At 31.9% G+C, this 8,104-nt stretch overlaps 1 long non-coding RNA gene across 1 annotated transcript; it reads left to right on the plus strand.

Annotated features, from left to right (window-relative positions):
- Positions 1-7,254: 7,254 nt before the first annotated feature.
- On the plus strand, positions 7,255-8,104 carry LOC121116278 (uncharacterized). The gene is made up of 2 exons (XR_011779635.1): positions 7,255-7,457; positions 7,518-8,104. It is a non-coding gene; the product is annotated as an uncharacterized lncRNA (long non-coding RNA).

Consider the following 8,104-nt stretch of genomic DNA (forward strand, 5'->3'; position numbering starts at 1 on the left):
AAGTTTAGGCTTCCTGCGTCGATTGACTCACAACATTAAAAAGTTTCAAAATGAATCAATTTTACATATTTAGTTTATTGTTTTTACTATATTTCTCCAATAGTATTTTGTTGCTTAATTTCATAATTTAGATACTATTCAACTTAAAAAGCTGTGAATGATTACAAAATAGTATAGATATATTTTAGTGGAGTTATGAATTTTTTAATTATATGTCTCAAATATCAGAATTGTTTTCCTGGGAATAACTTTTTTTCTAGAGGCGTATTTATAAATATTATGTATGTAATCTCTCGACAGTTAATTAAGTTAAAGAATTAATAAATGCAATAATAAGTCCTGTTGATAAATTTCGTTTTAATGTAGAGGGTATAACTGAAACTGAGGATTATTATAGGAAAAATATGAAGCGTTCTATAAGAGAGGCATTGAAATATTTGAGAGGGGCTGCAATGATAGATTTGCTCTTGATGGAGATTATATGGATGAATAAGCCATTTTTTATGTATCAACACGTAATTGCTTAATACTTTTTTATCATATCTTCTTAGATATTTATTTCAAGGAACTTAATTTAAAAAAAAATCTATTTTCTTTGTAATGGTTAACGTATGCATATTTGTGAAATTATGGGTCCTTAATTTTATCTCCAAAGATTATTAATAGTTTGAGAATAATTTTTATTAACAGATTTATTACATGAAATAAAGATAACTATTGACTCAATGGTTGAACGTGTTGGATCAATAAAAGTTCCAGAAATTGATGATAAATCATAATCAATGCAACATAACGATCCACGTCGTCCATCAACCCAATGATAACTTTATAAGACGTCTCGCCCAAGTAATTTTTGAATATACTCATTAATTATTGTTTCTTATATGGTTAAACGCACAAATATAATTACTTGAAAGGAAAATATATTTTATATCGGACGGCACTTTATTCATGCATAAAGATTATAAATTTATAGCTTTTAACTATATGTATATATGGGAGAAAACTTTTTAAATTAATTATTATTTGATGGTGAACAACTTTCCCTCGGTCGATATTCTTAGTGCCAATGTAGAAATATAAAATAACAGTCCTAGTTCCTGTGATTGCCCGTAGTAAGTAGGCTTCCTCTAAAATTCAAATTTTGATTTACTGTTATAGAAGATAAATCCGCAATAAACCATCAGTGCTACTCAATATTTTTCATGAGCACACTCACACGCTACTACTCAATAATTATATCAATTCATACCAAGTGGTTCATTAAAATCTGTATAGTTACTAATTCAATAATTAATCAAGGTTGTGCGATCCTCATTAATTCACATTTCGATATTTAAAGTATAAACAAATAGTTAGAAAAAAATAACAACCTGAGCTCTCCATCTTACGTACAAGTTGAGAGACTGAGACTTGAACAAGATCAACGAATTTCCATTCTTGCACTCCAAACTGTTGGGCTTCGGAATCCTCAATAAAGATGGACTTGGAATTGAAACCGGCATCAGCTTAAATTAGGATATCGGTACATCCCTAATTTTAATGCAATATAAAACCATCATCGTATATTTTACTTACTTAGTTAATTTATTTGATAATATAACAAAATAATTAAAAAAGAAAATCCCTTTCAATAACGGAGCAAGGGATTGATTTTATCTTTTTTAAGGATCAACAAGTTGGACTGAGTTGTATTATAATCTTTGATAATATATAACACTATTTGCAACTCTCTTGACATTTTTATTTACAATTATTATGCTAGGTTTGATCCTATATACACCTCTCAACAGAAAAAGGAGCTTATATTTTTTTGGGATTACATTGATATTCATTGACCAATTATTTCAAATATTCCTTTTGTAGAGCCACTACAAATGGCACTTAAAAGAAGCTAAAATGCAAACTCACTTTTAAATTATATGTAAATTATAAATTTTATTTCAAATACTTCATCCGGATTAAATTAAGTCTTATAAATCAAATAAAGATTTTAAAGTAAAATCAAGAATATTGGATAAATCAATATATCTTAGAAATGTGAATACCAAGCCTGCAAAGAACCAAATCATGAAAAAAACATCTTTGTTAACGATCCAAAAATTATTATTTTCTAGGATTTTGAAATCACAAAAACAATGTCTGAAAATAAACTATCTCAGATTCTAAAAATATTCTTCCTTGAGATGAATGTAAAATAATTACTTTGATATTCGATATCCTCTCTTTGGAGTGTCCACAGAAGCATAATTATTTCCAATTGTTGATTGAGCTATTACAGTGCATTATTATTTGATTACTCAAAAATTTCTGGAGTTTACTTCTAAACCCAATAGTAAAATAAAGTTAATGTAAGAATAACGTGAAATACTTATTCCCAAGAAATCTGAATGAATCATCTAGTTTATAAATCATGCCCACCATCAATCATAAATCTAAAATATCCTGCCAGATATAAAATAGGCATGCTAAGTATTACGTTAACCCAAAACATTGTAAACAGGTTTTTAATAAGAAGAAAAAGTTCAAATTATTTTTTTATAAGACATTTTTTGTGTTACCATACCACAATTAATCCTTTTAACATCAATAGTCTTGGAAACATGAACACAAGTAGGGTAACTGGGATAATATGAACCCTAGGTATTACCGGTCCGCGCAAAAGAATTGAGACTCTTTGAAAACAAAAAATAACACATATATCATCTTAAAGGTATTTTTTCTGTATTCTATTTAACCAAAAGTTCGTATAATATTTTATTTCTATATTATTATCGAATATGGTCCCCATCAGCATCCAATACACCCTGCAATTGATGTTGAAAATCCTAGCATACCCTGTTGAGGTAGTCCATTGACATTGTGGCCAGGCCTGGTCGACGGAGGCCTTAAGGTCCTCAATATTTTGATGGTGCACTTGACAGGCCTGACTCTCGATGTACCGTCATATAGAGTAATCAAGGAGATTGAGATCTAGGGTCTGTGGTGGACATAAACAGTGAATGCTTCAGGTCATTGAATAGCATTCTGGAGCGGTCACGGGGATTTTTTTAGTTTTTTCTGTGAGGAAAAGCCACTCAAGAGCTCGTAAAGAGGTCCCACCCTCATTTTTGATGGCCCTGGACACTGTTTGTCCTTAGTAAAGTCAGACATAGACATCAGGCTTGAAAAGCTACCTTGACCTCATTTGAGTAAGAATTTTTTGGCTTACCTACTCTTGGGCTTTGTAGATGTACTGTGGCCATCATGTAGGCCCTTCTGGACTCGAAAATAGTATCTCAGGATGCTCCAATAGCCTTGATACCATCAAACAAGGGGAGTCCGGTGCACAGTAACGGGCTACCTGAATCCTCTTCCGCTCATCAGCCTTTCTCGTTGCCTTGATTAAAGAAAGTTTTGATCACGTATAAACCGTCGGAATTTTTTTCTCTACAATAAAGGTGAAGGTTTTTTTATCACTGAAGAAAATGACAGTGTTTCTATGATGTCTAAGATCCTTTTTTTACTTGATTAAGTAAAAATCGTTTCTGAAGCCTTCGTGACTTATCGGATGTTAAAGTAGGGATTGAAATTAATTCATATTTCAATATATAATAGCAAAAACAATTAGTATTAAAACAAAATGAACTTGAGTTCTCTAACTTACGTACAAGTCGAGAAAATGACACTTGAACGTCCTTGACGAATTTTTATACACGCACTTCAACAAGTTGGGCTTCTCCAGGACACCTGTCAACGCCATCAGTAAGTCCGAAACGTTGGAGAGGAAGAAGGGCTCTGTCAAAAAGGCTAAACTGGACCGAAGGAGTTAAACAAAACAGCCCAGGCCAATCCCTTCAAGTATATGAGGCTCATGCTAGAAATCCCCTGGTTTTAAACCTAACTTTCCATCCAGCTATCAAAAAAGTGGTTGAAAAGATACTTGTCGAGGGGAGGGTCGTTAGTATCCTTCATCCAAACACTGAGGCCCTCAAAGCTACTGTCAGTCAGCACTGGGACCCCTGACAGAGAACTACATCAGCAGTGGATGTCAGGCCTTCCATCACCACCTGGAAGTCATCATTGCCGCAAATGGCGGCTACATTCATGATTAAGAGAGCTCAGACACATATCCATTTATAGTATTAGTTTTGTTGAGATTCTACTGTTAATTAATAAATGATATCTTGTTGAGTCTTAAAATTCAAATTGTTCACATTAGATGCACCACTCTGATTTACCCTGAGCATATAGGATATATGGGTCAATTGTAGGTTTTCAAAACAGGCCTCTAACTTAATTTTTTTTTGTGCATTATAAATAAATACTAAGAATTTTGATATGCAGAACATGAATGCACATAATTTATTCTGAAAGTTAGCTGGAGTTAGCTTTCGTTTAGTATACAGACGGAAGAAGATAGGCTTATCTCTTTGTTTAAAATTATGAAGTACGTAATATCACCTTTAATGGGATGTTTATGATGTAGAGGGATAAGGGGAAGTCTTTTTGAAAATGTCGTGCATTATTTGCAATTTTGTACATGTTGCAGACAAAAAAATAGATTTAAGTAGTGAATATTTGTAATCATGAGGAAAATACTTTGCGTGATGGTTGATGTATCAAATATATCGTACTTTTTAAATGAAAAATAATTATTAATAAGTAATTTTTAAGTTAAAATATCCGCAAAGATTTTAACTCCTAAATACGTAACAAAACCATGGTTTTAAGAAATCACAAATTATAATTAAATAGGGTGTTTTGAGACGAATAAATTGTTACTTGTACAATCTGGTAGTACAAGTTATAGATCATCCGTTTATATCCAACTAATAACCTAGTTCTCCGAACTTGATCTACAAGATCCAAAGTTTTGAATTAAAATAGTATCACAAATAACACATTAATAAAAATTTGGGCATTAATCGGATGGATTTGTAGAAGTCTGTAAATAGAAGTGAACAAGATTCAGTTCACCTTAATTTACATCCTAGTCTGAAATATTAATTTAACCATACACATATATTTTGTTATAAAATTTGAACCTTTACATGAGGTTTAACGTTGACTTCCTTGTGGACTAATCCCTATTCCTTTGATCCTTTTAAATGCAAAATTGATTCAAAATTGTGTTACGCAGTCCACTGTAAACTTGAAATAATATATAAGGACCCACTTTTTTATGTTTAGCATCATTCTCAGCTAGTTAAAGCCTTTGAATACATTAAATTCAAAATGAAAATCTCCTGCATTGTAAGTACTTAATTCCTGTAAGTGTCTTTTAATATAGTTTTTTCTATCCAAAATATATAGGTCGCCATCTTTCTGTTTGCTACAGTCTTCGCTAGTACAAAGCCTAAGGCTTCCCATGGAGAAGGTGGCCAATACCGATCTGTACATCGCTTGAAGCGTGATGCTGACCACTCTGTGTCTTATGGTGGGTCTGTTCATGGTACTTATGGCTCACATGGTAATAGCGGGGTTGGACGCAGCAACAGACATGAAATTAGTAAAGTATACAGAGGACCAAACGGATTTCATAATGGATTCAGTGGACAACAAGGATTTCATAGCGGATTCAGTGGACAGCAAGGATTTCATAGAGGATTCAGTGGACAACAAGGATTTCATAGTGGATATGTAAATGGAGGACGCACCGTCCATGACAGTGGATCTGGACAAGGTGGACGTAATATTCATAACAATGAAGTTATAAATAGCGGACGTTATGGATCTGGCTACCGTTACAAGAAATAAGTTAGACAAGCAACCTCAAAGTTATCTGTGCTAAATGTTAATTTTCTATACAATTCCAACCTTTATTTATAATTTTTATTTGGTATATCCAATGAAATTTAGTAGTCAGTCTTTGTAACACATTAAGAATAGTAAACAAATTCGATGATTCTATGAAATATGTACATTTTTAAATAAAAATAACATTACATATCCTTTTACATATGTAATGTTATTAGATTAATTTACCTGGAAAAGAAACAAACAAATAAGCTTGTAAAAACATATAAGAGGATTGATTGAGAGGGTTATCTATCCTTATTATTGAAACCAAATAGGAGCCACTTTGATGGAGCATATTTATACACTAATCCCAATTGGGAAGTTAAACATATTGTGCATCAAGGTAAACATATTTTATGCATCGATCAAAGACTTTTTGTTGTTTTATAATCTAAAGTAAGACATTTTACTCTAAAGTATTTCATTATTCGTTTTAAAAGTGAAATGCAAATCAAGCAAACTAAATAAATCCTTGAAGATTTTGAATGTACATAAGTACAGTCAAACTATACCATTAAGGGGGTTATATATATATATATTAGCGCTGAGGCGGTACACTAAACCAACGGTTTTTTACGACACGCGGTACACCCTTCATGGTACGCGGTTCGGTAGAGCATAATAGTAAAATGTTTTTTTAATGGAATTAAGTTAGTTTTTCAAGCTTTTTCGATATTTCATGCATAAATAGTTTATTTTCTGTACAAATATACTATTCCTAAGGACACTTTTCTTAGAAACAATGGGCGATAAAGAATATTCACGGGTGCAACTGCCATCTAGAAGTCGTCGCTGAGCCTGAAAAATGTATTGGTCTCCCGTTTATCCATAACCTAATTTTCAAAGTTTGGAGGATTTGCTTGTCTCAACTGAAAAAGGGGCTAAAATCATTTGCCCCAAAATTGTACTTCGTTTGGTGTATGGTCTGTTACAATATTTCTTACTTAGACAACAAAATCTCTTAACACAATACTTTTAATTAAATGACTTTAGAAATAATCGGACTCTAATTCACTGGACCACCCAGTACTTACGTATATATTATGTTGTGTCTATATCCCTCAAATTACAGATTTTGTCCATAAAGCAGTGTTATCTTTTGGATGGCTTGAGGTCATTGGTAACACAATCAAAAATAATGTCTTAGCATATCTTTAAATAGAAATCGCATGGAATTGAAATACAAAGTCCTATAGGACTAATAATAAATGTTTAAATAATTCGTAAACGAGGATATTGCAGGTATATGAAAGGATAATGAGCTTAGGACATCCTCAATGTATGGTTTTTTACACTATTGAGGTTCAGTTATAACTAAATGAAATAAAGAAAACGAAAGGAAAGGTCAAAGATTTACTATAGCAACAAATGTCCATATATTTTACCTGGAGTTAAAAAGATAGAAAAATGTAATTTTTTATTTGATACCATAAGAATGAAGATGGCCCCCATTGGTCTAGTAACTTCTAAAGGGTCATGTCTAAAAATAAACGATACTTATAATTAGAACATTGCTGGGAGACAAAACGCTTATTTTGAGAGCGTTGAAGGCATTTAGCTCTTGGATACAAAAAATATTTATAAGTATAAATGAAAAGAAATTTAGTAATTCCATATTCATTCAGGAGAAGCAAATCATGGGAATTACAATTCTTCTCAAACTCATTCCTTTATTGGTAAGTGACTCTAAATACGTATAAAGTACTCAAAAAATTAATATTTTCCTAACTTTCTAGACTTTATTGGCCCTTGTTGTGGATGTTGTTTCTGCAAATCCTTTACGGGAGGATTATGTCGAAAGGAATCCATTATATGAGGTGGGAGTCATCCCTGATAGTCAATTAAAAAGTGTAGGATACAATATTCAAAACGAGGGATTTCGTCATTTGTTAAAGCGTGAGGCGAATCCCTTCTTAGGAAAGATTTTGCAATACCTCTCAAAAGGAAAATATAATAAACGTCATCAAAATGGTGGCTTTGACAAAACAAATAAGAAAATTGTATATGGATCTGGTTATCGTGGAAGGCGAAACGTTTAATATACTTATGCTTAGTTACATAATATGCAGATAATTCATTATCAAGTTAGATTTCCTGAGTTCACTTATAGAGGAAGTCATATTACTCCTCTTTTTAGATTATTAAATATAGGAAGTACTCTTAAATAGAAAATCTAATTTAACATTATTTATTTTCATATTTATCTTCCTTATATATTAGAATAATTGTTCAGTGCCCATTTAGTTTAATATATATATGATACAAGTTGCAACATGTACGAGTATAAACAGATTGGATGCGTTACAATTTGTAATTTTCACTA

The sequence above is a fragment of the Lepeophtheirus salmonis genome, chromosome 4 (assembly GCF_016086655.4).
Source record: "Lepeophtheirus salmonis chromosome 4, UVic_Lsal_1.4, whole genome shotgun sequence".
NCBI classification, from domain to species: Eukaryota; Metazoa; Arthropoda; class Copepoda; order Siphonostomatoida; family Caligidae; genus Lepeophtheirus; species Lepeophtheirus salmonis.